We start from the raw sequence: 14,897 nt of genomic DNA on the forward strand, positions 1-14,897 counted from the left end.
TTTATAGTGTCCAGTCTTATATTTAGGTCTCTAATCCATTTTGAGTTTATTTTTGTGTATGGTGTTAGGGAGTATTCTAATTTCATTCTTTTACATGTGGCTGTCCAGTTTTCCCAGCACCACTTATTGAAGAGACTGTCTTTTCTCCATTGTATATCTTTGCCTCCTTTGTCATAGATTAGTTGACCATAGGTGCGTGGGTTAATCTCTGGGCTTTCTATCTTGTTCCATTGATCTATGTTTCTGTTTTTGTGCCAGTACCATATTGTCTTGATTACTGTAGCTTTGTAGTATAGTCTGAAGTCAGGGAGTCTGATTCCTCCAGCTCCATTTTTTTGCCTCAAGACTGCTTTGGCTATTCGGGGTCTTTTGTGTCTCCATACAAATTTTAAGATGATTTGTTCTAGCTCCGTAAAAAATGCCATTGGTAATTTGATAGGGATTGCATTGAATCTGTAGATTGCTTTGGGTAGTATACTCATTTTCAAAATGTTGATTCTTCCAATCCAAGAACATGGTATATCTCTCCATCTGTTGGTATCATCTTTAATTTCTTTCATCAGTGTCTTATAGTTTTCTGCATACAGGTCTTTTGTCTCCTTAGGTAGGTTTATTCCTAGGTATTTTATTCTTTTTGTTGCAATGGTAAATGGGAGTGTTTCCATAATTTCTCTTTCAGATTTTTCATCATTAGTGTATAGGAATGCAAGAGATTTCTGTGCATTAATTTTGTAACCTGCAACTTTACCATATTCATTAATTAGCTCTAGCAGTTTTCTGGTGGCAGTTTTAGGATTCTCTATGTATAGTATCATGTCATCCGCAAACAGTGACAGTTTTACTTCTTCTTTTCCAATTTGTATTCCTTTTATTTCTTTTTCTTCTCTGATTGCCGTGGCTAGGACTTCCAGAACTACGTTGAATAATAGTGGTGAGAGTGGACATCCTTGTCTCGTTCCTGATCTTAGAGGAAATGCTTTCAGTTTTTCACCATTGAGAATGATGTTTGCTGTGGGTTTGTCATATATGGCCTTTATTATGTTGAGGTAGGTTCCCTCTATGCCCACTTTCTGGAGAGTTTTTATCAGAAATGGGTGTTGAATTTTGTCAAAAGCTTTTTCTGCATCTATTGAGATGATCATATGGTTTTTATTCTTCAATTTGTTAATATGGTGTATCACATTGATTGATTTGCGTATATTGAAGAATCCTTGCATCCCTGGGATAAATCCCACTTGATCGTGGTGTATGATCCTTTTAATGTGTTGTTGGATTCTGTTTGCTAGTATTTTGTTGAGGATTTTTGCATCTATATTCATCAGTGATATTGGTCTGTAATTTTCTTTTTTTGTAGTGTCTTTGTCTGGTTTTGGTATCAGGGTGATGGTGGCCTCATAGAATGAGTTTGGGAGAGTTCCTTCCTCTGCAATTTTTTGGAAGAGTTTGAGAAGGATGGGTGTTAGCTCTTCTCTAAATGTTTGATAGAATTCACCTGTGAAGCCATCTGGTCCTGGACTTTTGTTTGTTGGAAGATTTTTAATCACAGTTTCAATTTCATTACTTGTGATTGGTCTGTTGATATTTTCTGTTTCTTCCTGATTCAGTCTTGGAAGGTTATACCTTTCTAAGAATTTGTCCATTTCTTCCAGGTTGTCCATTTTATTGGCATAAAGTTGCTTGTAGTAGTCTCTTAGGATCTTTTGTATTTCTGCGGTGTCTGTTGTAACTTCTCCTTTTTCATTTCTGATTTTATTGATTTGAGTCCTCTCCCTCTTTTTCTTGATGAGTCTGGCTAATGGCTTATCAATTTTGTTTATCTTCTCAAAGAACCAACTTTTAGTTTTATTGATCTTTGCTATTGTTTTCTTTGTTTCTATTTCATTTATTTCTGCTCTGATCTTTATGATTTCTTTCCTTCTGCTAACTTTGGGTTTTGTTTGTTCTTCTTTCTCTAGTTTCTTTAGGTGTAAAGTTAGATTGTTTACTTGAGATTTTTCTTGTTTCTTTAGGTAGGCTTGTATAGCTATAAACTTCCCTCTTAGAACCGCTTTTGCTGCATCCCATAGGTTTTGGGTCGTCGTGTTTTCATTGTCATTTGTCTCTAGGTATTTTTTTATTTCCTGTTTGATTTCTTCAGTGATCTCTTGGTTATTTAGTAACGTATTGTTTAGCCTCCATGTGTTTGTCTTTTTTACGTTTTTTTCCCTGTAATTCATTTCTAATCTCATAGCGTTGTGGTCAGAAAAGATGCTTGATATGATTTCAATTTTCTTAAATTTACTGAGGCTTGATTTGTGACCCAAGATGTGATCTATCCTGGAGAATGTTCCGTGTGCACTTGAGAAGAACGTGTAATCTGCCGTTTTTGGATGGAATGTCCTATATATATCAATTAAATCTATCTGGTCTATTGTGTCATTTAAAGCTTCTGTTTCCTTATTTATTTTCATTTTGGATGATCTGTCCATTGGTGTCAGTGAGGTGTTAAAGTCCCCCACTATTATTGTGTTACTGTCGATTTCCTCTTTTATAGCTGTTAGCAGTTGCCTTATGTATTGAGGTGCTCCTATGTTGGGTGCATATATATTTATAATTGTTATATCTTCTTCTTGGATTGATCCCTGGATCACTATGTAGTGTCCTTCCTTGTCTCTTGTAACATTCTTTATTTTAAAGTCTATTTTATCTGATATGAGTATAGCTACTCCAGCTTTCTTTTGATTTCCATTTGCATGGAATATCTTTTTCCATCCCCTCACTTTCAGTCTGTATGTGTCCCTAGGTCTGAAGTGGGTCTCTTGTAGACAGCATATATATGGGTCTTGTTTTTGTATCCATTCAGCCAGTCTATGTCTTTTGGTTGGGGCATTTAATCCATTCATGTTTAAGGTAATTATCGATATGTATGTTCCTATGACCATTTTCTTAATTGTTTTGGGTTTGTTTTTGTAGGTCCTTTTCTTCTCTTGTGTTTCCCACTTAGAGAAGTTCCTTTAGCATTTGTTGTAGAGCTGGTTTGGTGGTGCTGAATTCTCTTAGCTTTTGCTTGTCTGTAAAGCTTTTGATTTCTCCATCAAATCTAAATGAGATCCTTGCTGGGTAGAGTAATCTTGGTTGTAGGTTCTTCCCTTTCATCACTTTAAGTATTTCATGCCACTCCCTTCTGGCTTGCAGAGTTTCTGCTGAGAAATCAGCTGTTAACCTTATGGGGGTTCCCTTGTATGTTATTTGTCGTTTTTCCCTTGCTGCTTTCAATAATTTTTCTTTGTCTTTAATTTTTGCCACTTTGATTACTATGTGTCTCGGCGTGTTTCTCCTTGGGTTTATTCTGTATGGGACTCTCTGCGCTTCCTGGACTTGGGTGGCTATTTCCTTTCCCATGTTAGGGAAGTTTTCGATTATAATCTCTTCAAATATTTTCTCTGGTCCTTTCTCTCTCTCTTCTCCTTCTGGGACCCCTATAATGCGAATGTTGTTGCGTTTAATGTTGTCCCAGAGGTCTCTTAGGCTGTCTTCATTTCTTTTTATTCTTTTTTCTTTAGTCTGTTCCGCAGCAGTGAATTCCACCATTCTGTCTTCCAGGTCACTTATCCGTTCTTCTGCCTCAGTTATTCTGCTATTGATTCCTTCTAGTGTAGTTTTCATTTCAGTTATTGTATTGGTCATCTCTGTTTGTTTGTTCTTTAATTCTTCTAGGTCTTTGTTAATCATTTCTTGCATCTTCTCAATCTTTGCCTCCATTCTTATTCCGAGGTCCTGGATCATCTTCACTATCATTATTCTGAATTCTTTTTCTGGAAGGTTGCCTATCTCCACTTCATTTAGTTGTTTTTCTGGGGTTTTTTTCTTGTTCCTTCATCTGGTACATAGCCCTCTGCCTTTTCATCTTCTCTGTCTTTCTGTAACTGTGGTTTTTGGTCCACAGGCTGCAGGATTGTAGTTTTCCTTGCTTCTGTTGTCTGCCCTCTGGTGGTTGAGGCTATCTAAGAGGCTTGATGGGAGGCTCTGGTGGTGGGTAGAGATGACTGTTGCTGTCCATAGCATTTCTTAAATACGACATCAAAAGAGGCATAATAAATTTATGTTGGACATTATAAATGTGTAAAATTTCTGCTTTTCTAAAGAAGCTGTTAACACAATGAAAGGGAAAATCACAGATTAGGGTAAATGTTTGCAAAACATACATCTGGTAAAGGACTTGTATCTCACATATATAAAAGAATCTCAAAACTCAATAAATAATAAGAAGGAAATAAACATCGCAAGTGCAAGTGGACAAGATTTAAACAAACACTTCAATGAGGAAAAGATATGTCTAACATCGAACACAAGAAAAGGAGATACTCAATATCATTATGCCACCATGAAATATCATTATACACTGATTAGAAATGCTAAAACAAAAATAAAATGAAAAACAAAAGAGAACACTCAGATATACAACCTGACAATCTCAAGGCATTGGCAAGGATGTTGAGCAACTGGAATTCTCATAAATTGCTGCTCAGAATACAAAATATTATAGCAACTTTGGAAAAAAGTCTGGCCCTTTTGCTAAAGTCAAATTTTTATTTTACCTGAAGAGGGAAAAAAATTTATCTTCACGCAAGAAACTTGTACATGAGTATGTATGGTGGCTTTATTCATAATGGCCAAAAACTAGAAGCAAACTAAATAGGCTTCAATGGGAGAAAGGATAAATAATCTGTGATATATCTAGCAGCAGAATACTGCTCAGCAGTAAAAGATAATCTAATAAATACTTATTTGACAGGAGAGATAGTATGATCACAAAGTTGGTTTTCCCAAGCCAAGTCTTGCCCATTGCACTGCGGATGTGCTGACCCCCTGTGATTTTCCCACATGTGGGAAACTTGATTGCAGAATTTGTGCTTGTGGGGTTAAAAAAAACCCCAAAAAACCTCTAATATGCACACATAAAAATACAAATGAATCACAAATGCATTACTCTAATTATGGGAAGCCAGGCTCAAAAGGCCACACAATTTATTATTCCATTTATATGACATTCTGAAAAAGGCACAACTATAGGGACAGAAAACAGATCACTGGTTGCCAGGGGTGGAGGTGAAGGTGAAGGATAACTACAAAAGGGCATAAAGTGATGGACTGGTGGACCTGGTCTATATCGTGATTACGGTGATGATTACATGACTGTATACATTTGTTAAAACTCCCAGAACTGCACTCCGAAAAGGATAATTTTTCTATGTGTAAATTATATTTCAATAGAACTGATCAAGTAAAAAATATATTTTTAATCGCAGGGAAAATGCTAAACCCGACTCTATTCTCTCTGCAACTTTGATCAAAGATCGGTTTTTGTCCTAAAAATAACAGCACAAAATATTTTCTGTCTAAAGCTGAGGTTTGCCTCATTTCTATCTGCTACTGTATGCTGGATCCCCTTTTTACCACAAAATGACCCTTTTCTCCCATCTTGGGTCCCAGGCTGTCACATGATATAATAAATGGTCCTCCCACCCAAGTGTCAGTCTGAATTCCTGAATCACTTGTAGCTGAACTTTTGTCTTGGTTTCTATCCCCTTGCCTAGTATTAGCTTTTTTTTTTTAAATAAATTTATTTATTTAAAAAAATTTTTATTTATTTTTGGCCGCGTTGGGTCTTCGCTGCTCTGCGTGGGCCCCCTCCAGTTGTGGCGAGCGGGGGCCCCTCACTGCGGTGGCCTCTCCCGCTACAGAGCACGGGTTCCAGGTGTGCGGGCCTCAGTAGTTGTGGCACACAGGCTCAGTAGTTGCGGCACACGGGCTCAGCAGTTGTGGCACACGGACTCAGCTGCTCTGTGGCATGTGGGATCCTCCCGAACCAGGGCTCGAACCCGTGTCCCCTGCATTGGCAGGTGGACTCCCAACCACTGCACTTCCAGGAAAGCCCCCTAGTATTAGCTTTTGTTTCTTCTGAGTTATTTGGGCTCTGTACTAAGTAGTTAATGAATGCTTAATGAATAACCATCTTTCTTCACCATTCAATTTTGATTTAAATCAACAGATGCATTTACTATATGAAACAGGCTCTGCACAAGAAATTAGGCATGTTATGATGAACAAGAGAGATATCATTACTGGATGTATCTCCTGCCTTCACAGAATTTTTCTTTTTTTTTTTTAACATCTTTATTGGAGTATAATTGCTTTACAATGGTGTGTTAGTTTCTGCTTTATGGCAAAGTGAATCAGTTATATATATACATATGTCCCCATATCTCTTCCCTCTTGCGTCTCTCTCCCTCCCACCCTCCCTATCCCACCCCTCTAGGTGGTCACAAAGCACGGAGCTGATCTCCCTGTGCTATGCGGTTGCTTCCCACTAGCTATCTATTTTACGTTTGGTAGTGTATATATGTCCATGCCACTCTCTCACTTTGTCACAGCTTACCCTTCCCCCTCCCCATATCCTCAAGTCCATTCCCTAGTATGTCTGCGTCTTTATTCCCGTGTTGCCCCTAGGTTCTTCATGACCATTTTTTGTTGTTGTTGTTGTTTAGATTCCATATATATGTGTTAGCATACAGTATTTGTTTTTCTCTTTCTGACTTACTTCACTCTGTATGACAGACTCTAGGTCCATCCACCTCACTGCAAATAACTCAATTTCGTTTCTTTTTATGGCTGAGTAATATTCCATTGTATATATGTGCCACGTCTTCTTTATCCATTCATCTGTTGATGGACACTTAGGCTGCTTCCATGTTCTGGCGCCTTCACAGAATTTAAGAAGCAAATTATGGTTGAAAGCATATCTTGAATTACAATCTAGTATGATAAACTCTGGGTTGATATATAGGAACATGGAAGGAATACACAGTACAGGTTTAGTGGAGCCAGTCAAGCCTTTTCAAAGTGACTTCTAAGTTGTGTTACAGAGGGTGAATAGGAATCACCCAAGGAAGTAAGAACTAGGGGGGCAGAGAAGTATTCTAGACAGAAAGAACACTCTGAAAAGGCCAAAATTGAGAAACAACAAGGGAGTTCAATCAAACTCAAAAAGTTCCTTATTATCGGAACATATACAGTGAGGTGGTTGCTGAGAGATGAAAGTGGAAATTTGGACAGGGATCAAGTCACGTACACTTTAATATACTACATTGAAAGTTTTTGTCCTCATTTCTGCATAGATCCAATTATAATATATGACAATTTTCTATGAATGTACACTAGTTTTGTTTGCATAATTTGGGAAATTTTACACAGGTTTCAATCTGGCTAGACCTTGAAATTAATCTTTTAGAATCTCCCAGAGGCCTGGTCCCTTTATACCCTTTTTCTGCCCTCCTCTCCTTTTATGCCTTATATTTTACAGGATTAGTTCTCCTCCTCCCATCCTTCCTCACCCACACCAGACTGTCTCACAAACAACTGGATGATCAACTGGATTCACATTGGTGAAGGCTGATGTTTTAATCCTAGATGCCATTTTCATTTCTCCTATTATAACAACTGTTTTGCTACTTTTTTTTGTTTGTTTCTTTGTTTCCCATTGAGAAACCTGAGGTACTGTTATACTTGTGTTTATTTAATTTCTGAAATGCAGAGAAAAAATAAATTGCTATAATGTTAGAATACTGCAGAGCTCAAATAAAAACTTTTATATAGTATTATTTTTTATTTTAGAGTATTCCTAGTGCTACATATTTCTGATAAAGCTTTTCTCTGAGAGTCAAAATCATCAGAGACCTTGACATTTCAGTCAATGTGATAAACAAAAGCTCTGGTGATTTTTTTTTGCAAAAAGAATCATGACAGACAAAGGACAGAGAAGGTCAGTTTTAATTATGATGCCTGAATTGTCTATCATGGTTTATGCAGATTTTGCTTTACAACCAATATTGACTGAGAGAAAAGTTAAATTAGGTGGATAGCTGAGATTTTCAAAGTAATGGCTTTTGCTGTGCTACTCATATTCCAATATTCTAACTGGGCAGACACTAATAATCAGGGTGCTTTTATTAATTACTAATAACAACATTGGAAAATGTACTAAAAGTGTTATTATTATTATTTTCATAGTGAAATAAATGAGTTAGCAGTATTAAGAGAATAATTTACTCATTCATTATCATCAGTCAGTAGGCATATATTATATTTAGTGCATACTATTTGCCATGTGATAAGTACTGAGGATTTAAAAATAAGCAAAATGAAATTCATTAATTCATGGTCTCAATCCATGACAAGTTTCAGAGACAATTATGTTAGCAAAACAATAAATGTGAAAAATTGAATTTGATGAAAAAATATGTTATTTCAAAAGTCTTCAGGAAGTGAGCTGAATTTGTATTAGGACAGTTTTCTGGTCCACATCCCAGTAGTCAGTCTAGAGTGGAAACAAAAACAATACGTGTACCATGATCATTACCTCTCTTGTGAGTCATCTAAGCTACAGCTGGCATATTCTTGAACCAATGGGAGCGTTTCAACTCTGCGGAACACATGGCAAATTTTTGACATTTAACAGATACTTTTGTTACAAAATAACATTTTTATTTTTATGGCAGGATACAGAAAAATTATTTTCCAAATCAAAAAGATTTTATGAGTCGGATCCAGGTGCTTAAAATGATGCTGAAGAGGACAGCCAAAATAGGATTTTGGAATGACCCCATATTATCAACAAACTTCTCAATCTGTTTCTCTTGTGCCACCTGTAGGGGTGTTGACAGAACTAATTCCAAGAGAGCATCGATGCCAAAAATTGGCATTTCTGCCTTTTTATAAATGCCTTACATGCAGAGGGAATAATCTACCTGTTCAACTATGACAAGAAACATTTTTCTCTTTTGTAAACTTTAATGGTTTAAATAAATTTGGATCGTATTTTTGTTATTTTTTAAGCACTTATCCACATATCATGAATGTCTTCTGTGATTTTGTAAATTATTTAGACCAGTTATCATTTTCCATAATTTTGGTTAAATCATTAATGTTACAGATTGGATCAGTTGTGTGTATAGTTGCCTTATAGACCCAGCATATTAAACAGTATCAAAAAGGGTTCTAATTCTACAAAGGAAAAAAGCATTTAATTGTGATGCAGCTGTACATTGCATTTGTCATCTGTTATACAAATGGGAGGGGTGAGAACCCCAAAATATCCAGGACCTATCATTTATTCTTAATCATCATAATCACCATTAATCATTATTCATCAACTCCTCACACATATTCTCCATCCTTTTGGACATGTGACTTGGCATTACTAAATATGTCATGTTTGTTCTTGAGTATTGGCTAAAATTGTATTGGTTTACAGAGAAAAATTGAAGGGAAATAGATTAGAAGACACATGTATACATTTATGTTCTTTAATATAAATAAACATTTATGTTTAGATTCGTACGTATGGAGAGTCGTATCCTCAAAAATGCAAATGAAATCTTCCCCAGGAAAAAAGTATGCTGTTTTGATACAGTATTAAAATATAAGTTATATATCAATAACAATCATAATATAATGATAGCAAAGAATAGTAAGGTGGAGGAGAGAAGTTATATTATGCTGCATCATTTATCTCCCTTTTTTTTCTTGAGTGACTCTGGAAAGGTAATAATATAGTGCAAATTTTTAGGATTCTATATACAGGTAATTTGTGACTGTTGAAAATGAATATTTTGGTCACACAAGGTAATCCACAAAACTCATACACTGCCAGAAGATTTTTTTCACATATTATAGAGTGAATAGTAAGGCTCAACATTCTTCCTAAAGAATATTGGATGAGACAACTAAGCAAGTAAGTGGTGTCTGACAGTAGATATAGTTCATCATTGCTTGGTTTTCTTTCAGTGACTTGTATCAATTAATACTGATTGTTCTTTACCTTTTCTCTTGATAGGAGTGAAGACATCATATTGCAGTATTTCAAGGACTAGTGAGAGGAATTAGAGGAAGGAGTACTAGTTGTCTGAATTAATCTGAAATACACCTGCAAGTAATTGGACCCATGTTTAATTCTTTAATAAGTGATCGAGAAAGGTCCTTTTTTCCCTCCACAATGCTAAATTACTCCCTAAAGAAAACGTCAGTCTCTACTTAGCTTTGGTAGGCTGTGATTTAATCATTTGAATCAGATCATTGAATCAGATCATCACTAAAGACTCTTCCTGTTCTAAAATGTTATGATTTTACATGGATGGTGAGATAACTCCCTGGAACTTTTTCCTCTCTACCTTGTCATGGAGCCAGGTTTATAACAGTGAGGTATTTTCACTGGTATTAAATATGATACATCTCCCACAGGGAGCTCAGAGCATTTCCACATATATAGTGTCCAACATGAGTGCTGATGCAAACAATGTTGGCAAGGACAGAGGGCATTCTGGGTCTCTACTAATAAATTTAAAGATAAAGTATATTTTGAACACCCCCCCCCCACAAAAAAGAGAAAGGAGAATAAATCAGCTTTTCATATTATGAACAAGATAAATATCAAATTAGAGCATTGGAATTAGAATAAATAACAGAACTGGTCCTAGGTCACTGTTTTTTCACCCAAAGTCCAGCAGTTTATTGCCCCCCAATATTCCATTGACGATGTAGTCTCTTCTTGGACAACCAGTTTCAGGGGTTTCATGTATGTATTTATTTTGAATTCTATAGCTATATAGTCATTACAACTCAAGCATTTGGTTAATGAAGCCAGCAAATTATTTTAAGGCAATCAAAGATTCTATACCCATTTACCACTGTTTAAAGTATTAAATAAGGAGGCCATCAGACTGAGATGGCCCTAATGCCTTGGTAGCCTACATAAGCAAACCAAAACCTAAGCTGGAATCAACACACTCGAACCCTAGAAAATGAAACTTCAGAACAACCAATCACAAACAGCCCACTAGGCTTTCTCAAATAAGGTAACTACTTAAGCTATAGCTGATCAAATAATTTCCTTGCTTTGTTTCTGTGTCTTCTCTAGAAAAATCTCTCTCCTATCTCCCGTTGGTGGAGTGCTGTTAACCATTTTTGATTTGGCGCTGCCCAATTTGAATCGTTGCAAACTCAAACTCTAGAAAATTTTAATGTGCCTCATTTTACCTTTTAACACCACTGCGGCTCTCCTTTCCTATGCATTTTTAAAAAATCTATGGGGATTTCCTCTTAATTTATTTTAAACTCTGTTCTGCATTTAAGACTTTGTTAAATATTTAATCCAAAATTTCTAGCTATTTCACAGCAGAAGTTCCTTCAGGCTAACCTAGTCCTTCATCGTATGTGAAACATTCCCCTCTGCTTTTCAGAATTTCTCATTACTTCTTTTTTCATGCCCTGTCTTGGTTATGGATTATAAGATACATAACTTTTCTGTTACTTCTATGCATTTGAAGTAGGAGAGGAGAGAGCAATATATTCCTATATGATATCTTTAGTTAGAACCTCTAATTAGTACTTTACACTGTAGCTAGAATTACATTTTATAGTAATGCAAAATCAATCATATTACGCCTGTGTTTAAAATTCTTCAAAGACCACTTATTGGGGCTGTAGAATCAGATCCAAAATCTTCAAGGTGCTTACAAGCCCTTTCCAAATTTGGCACCTGGCCAGAGGGATCATTAGTTAAAACTGTCAATGTAATGATGATCCAGGGCCTCTCTTTGCCATAAGTTTTTCCCTTGAGCATTGAAAGGAAGTCAGCTAAGCAATTATGGTAATCTTGGGGTAGTTGTAAACTTTGGAGGTGGGAGGAGATCCATGCATTTTGGAATGGGAAAAGTTCCTGGGGTTCAAATTCAGAGCAGTGGAAATGTCTCCCAGGGAGTGAAGCCCATACTCATCCAGCTTTTTCGGTATAGGGAGGACGTGACCTCATCTACCAGCCCCTGGGTACCAGAGCAGGCATGTCTTGATCACTTGATGCTGCTTGACCCCTCTCCACGCAGACTTACTGACTTGTGAGCAGGAGGGGAGAGTGTGCTTCCAGTGAACCAAGAGTGGTTTCCTATAAAGAGGGGGCATGGTGGGACCTGAAGGTATTTGGAGCTCCTTCCTTCCGCAGCCCAACTCAGGCACCAGGGTTTTGTCTCTGAAATCATAAAGGTGCAGGGCACTCACACAGCCCAGATGTAATACTTAGTCTGCTTTGGCTTAGCTTTACCGCTCTCTTGCCTCCCTCTTCAGCCTCACCTTTGTCACCTTGCCTCCTGATTTCTAATATTTATTTGAATATCTTTTATTGATATTATACTAATGGCAATATACCTGCTACCTTCTGATAGAAACATACACTTTATCATGCTATACCTACCCCTTTTCTCATCTGGATCCTTTTCTCATGTGGATCTCTGCCACAAATATTGTACAGTAGTTTCGTTTGGTCTTAATTTTCCCAAGCCCTAATATAGGTAAAGGTCAGTTCCTCCTGTAAAATATTCTTATAGTGCATGCACTTTATGCATTTACTTCCATTATGATCAATTTTCAATGAATGCACATATATAATATTTTTGTTCTCACGTACACACACACACACACACATCAGTAAAGCCTATGAAGACATTGGTCATTACATCTTGTTGATGTAAGTGAGCTCAAAGCCAAACACAAGTCCTAGCCCATAGGATGACTAAATTTGATTTTTACCTATTATCCACTTTCCTCTGTATATTTTATATTTTATATACTTCTGTGCCCTCATGTATATCATATGTTGACTCAAAATATTTTAACATCTTTTAGAGCAACACCAATGGTATATTTTTCTTAAGTACTCTACTTAAGCATGACCATAATATTGAGATATGGTTTATTATAAAAAATATTTGTTGAAGAGAATAGAAACAATTAACAAATTAAGGAACAATTTAAGTAATGAATATAATTTTATGAATTCTAAAACATTATGAATTGGAAACTACATGAAAAAATATCACTCTGAAAAATTTATTCTGATGCCCCAGGAAATCATACAAAATCTCTGAAGATTATGCTTATGTAGAATAATAACGTACAACATCCAGAGTCGTAGATATTAAAGGAACATCTAGAAGTATAATGTACAATTAATGAAGGAAAATTAAACATGCAGTTGAGTTACTCTTTCTGCTGGAAGGAGAAATCAAATATACAGGAAGCATTAGTTTCCATTTATCTTCAAATTCTGATCTGTATTCACATACGTGTATTTGCATTCCCAAGTTCAGATTTAATAAGCAGAAATGATTATTTTAGGCTGTAATTGATTATAGAAAGCCGGTGAGGATCAGACTTAAAATGTAGCTCTCACAATTCCCTGAAGTCAATCAAAACACAAATCATTGGGCTTGTGATTTAACACTTCTCTGTCTTCATTAACTGTGCTATTGCCCTGGGCAAATCCCAACTTTAGCTGAAGCTACTCATCAGATGCCAACCTTTCCGGAGTAAATAAATGTTAGCACCATGCTCTCAGGCTCTGTGCCTAAATGAAGATCCAGTATTACATTTAAACAGGTGAGCCTTCTGTTCCTTTCTGTTTTACATTTAAAATGATAATTTTCTGAAAAAAATAAAAACCACTGATGCTGCTGCTTACTTTGCATGCTGCACGTTTCAGAGAGAATTCACATTTTTTTTTTTTAATTTTTATTTATTTATTTATTTATGGCTGCATTGGGTCTTCGTTTCTGTGCGAGGGCTTTCTCTTGTCGCGGCAAGTGGGGGCCACCCTTCATCGCGGTGCACGGGCCTCTCACCATCGCGGCCTCTCTTGTTGTAGAGCACCGGCTCCAGACGCGCAGGCTCAGCAGTTGTGGCTCACGGGCCTAGTTGCTCCGCGGCATGTGGGATCCTCCCAGACCAGGGCTCGAACCCGTGTCCCCTGCATTGGCAGGCAGACTCCCAACCACTGCGCCACCAGGGAAGCCCCACATCTTTTATGAGGGCAAATCCTGCAACTTCCGTTAAACTTGTGATTCTCAAAATTGCTGCACAATGAAACCACCTGGGGAGCTTTAACAGGACTGATGCCTGGGTCGCACCCCCAGAGATCCTGAGGTAACTGGTTCAGAGTTCAGCTTCCCTGGGCATGGTATTTTTAAAAGCTTCCCAAGTGATACTAATGTGCAGCTGAGGTTGAAAATCACTGCACTAATTAATAGAATAATAATGAATTGCCTAATCACAGAGAACACCACACGGATAAGACTATGGTTATAATTGGAAACCTATTAGTTCTGTGGAAAAGATATTTCTGAAGGATTGAAAAAATAATAAATTTGAAGTTTGTGTAATTGTATGCAGCCTTTATTTCATAGAAGATTCAATATCTATCTTGGTGAATTATAATCAGGTGACTATTAATTTTGTGTTTATTTTCTTATATAAGCATAAAGTGAACTGATCAAGATTCATCTATTCATTAATTTAAAAAATATGTATTTAGTTCTTAGAACACGTTACTCACTCCAATTTGTTGGCTCCTCCTATTAAATCATTAGGAGGGACTTCATTGTTTATTTGCAACAGGGATTAACCCTAAATTGAGGAGGGGGGAAAAGTCTTAAAAGAAAGAACTTAAACATAGAGCTCACGATTTCCTTCCATAAACCACACAGGAACACTGAATTATCTTTTCTGTCAAAAGCATTACATTACTAGCTACACATAAAAATTAGGTGAATAAATAAGATGCTATATGTGAAAGTCAAGCACAGGATGTAGTGGGCGCTCAAGAAATATTCATTTCCCTGGAACCCTCCTACACTGTTGGTGGGAATATAAATTGCTGCAGCCACTATGGAGAACAGTATGCAGGTGACTTAAAAAACTAAAAATAGAACTACCATATAATCCAGCAGTTTCACTCCTGGGCATATATCTGGAAAAGATGAAAACTCTAATTTGAAAAGATACATGCACCCCAATGTTCACAGCAGCACTAT

The 14,897-nt window shown here is 36.7% G+C and overlaps 1 non-coding gene across 1 annotated transcript; it reads left to right on the forward strand.

Annotated features, from left to right (window-relative positions):
• The first annotated feature begins 4,759 nt into the window (after positions 1–4,759).
• Positions 4,760–4,917, forward strand: LOC114237612 (U1 spliceosomal RNA). The gene has a single exon (XR_003623138.2). It is a non-coding gene; the product is annotated as a U1 spliceosomal RNA (small nuclear RNA).
• The last annotated feature ends 9,980 nt before the right edge of the window (positions 4,918–14,897 follow it).

Source organism: Balaenoptera acutorostrata, chromosome X (genome assembly GCF_949987535.1).
Source record: "Balaenoptera acutorostrata chromosome X, mBalAcu1.1, whole genome shotgun sequence".
NCBI lineage: Eukaryota > Metazoa > Chordata > Mammalia > Artiodactyla > Balaenopteridae > Balaenoptera > Balaenoptera acutorostrata.